General features: G+C 39.7%; 1 long non-coding RNA gene across 1 annotated transcript; it reads left to right on the plus strand.

Moving 5' to 3' along the window:
* On the plus strand, positions 1 to 1430 carry LOC113694909 (uncharacterized). The gene is made up of 2 exons (XR_003449501.1): positions 1 to 169; positions 817 to 1430. It is a non-coding gene; the product is annotated as an uncharacterized lncRNA (long non-coding RNA).

A 1430-nucleotide genomic window follows, 5' to 3' on the forward strand; every position in this document is an offset into this window, starting at 1 on the left:
AGAGAAGATATGGACTGCCACCGGTCTTGGATTTTCACAACTCAAACCGACCGAATTCATGTTGCAATCAATTGCTAGTTGTCGTTTCTGGAATCCTTAGATTTCATTATTTAAGAGAAGAGATCCAGGAGTTCTTCATTTCAATTCTCGTTCAACAGTTTTTGTTTGGGTAAGTTTCTCGTCGAGGTTTTTTTTCATAATTTGTTGTCTTTACTCCATTCATGGATGATTGTTTTAATTTCGCTGCTATAGTGATTATTTGTCATGTAAAGTTGATGTTTTCAAATACTTTCTTGATCCTTTCACATACGTACATGGAGTATATTTCTTCCGATCACTATGAATTTATCTCAACAACCCGTTAATTTGATATATGTCCAAAACACTAATTTCCCCCTTCCTCACCACTACCACCTCCTCCTCCCTTTTGCCTACTACCTGCTACACCTCCCTCTCCCTTAATTTTTTATCCCTTCTCCCTCCCTCTCCTCCACCTCCATTTTCCTCCTTCTCCACCCTCTTTCTCCCCTCTTTCCCGCGATCCCTTCCCTTTTTCCCCTATTCGATTTGGACCAGTGATGGGAGGGGGCGGAGATAGATAGAAAGATGGGGGAGGAAGGGAGCAGAAGGGGGAAAAAGGAAGAAAAGAAGGAGCAAGAAGGTGGCAGTCGAGAGTGGCAATGGTGTGGAAAGGGTGAATTTTTTTTATTTTTTTTTACAGTGGTATATTTGTTTGTTGGTGTTTTCTTAAATCTTCTACAGCCAGAAACGCACTCATGTTAATTAATGATTCTTTCAATTTGATCACGAGTGCAGCAAAATCACATGGCTTCATTTGGCAAAGTTTATCTGTTTGCTTGGCTCTTGTGGGGAAGCTTAGGGGTTCAAGTGACAGGCGATGATTCCGAGATCAGACGTGTCTGCGACAAGACAGACTACTTTTACTATTGCTACGATTGCTTGAGTGGAAAAAAGGGATTCAACAGCAACGGAGCAGACTTCGGTGGCAAATCCATCTTGTGCACTAGTAATGCATTTGTCATCGTGCGAAGAACAACTTTAGAGTTTTCATTAAATTCTACCGGACATTTTCAAGAAACGACAAAGGTCTGTTTGGAAAAATTTGACTCATGCATGGGTTATTGTAGAGCCGCACTTAAAGCATGGAGACTGAAACGAAAATCAGATGCCATCCAGTTTCTTAATTTTGGTTATGAAAAGTATTTCGACTGTGATAAGCTGATAACAGACCCCATCTCGCAAGAATATGTCAAACAACTAACCAAAGCAAAAAATCTCATTGAGGTGTCTCTTAGAATTGTCGCTCTCTCATGATCAGCATTAGTTTTGCTCCAAATTAATTTGTAAAATTGGAGTGTATTATTATTATTATTATTATGTTAATGTTCATGGACTCCAGTTGACTTCAA

The sequence above is a fragment of the Coffea arabica genome, chromosome 6e (genome assembly GCF_036785885.1).
Source record: "Coffea arabica cultivar ET-39 chromosome 6e, Coffea Arabica ET-39 HiFi, whole genome shotgun sequence".
In the NCBI taxonomy this organism is placed as follows: domain Eukaryota; kingdom Viridiplantae; phylum Streptophyta; class Magnoliopsida; order Gentianales; family Rubiaceae; genus Coffea; species Coffea arabica.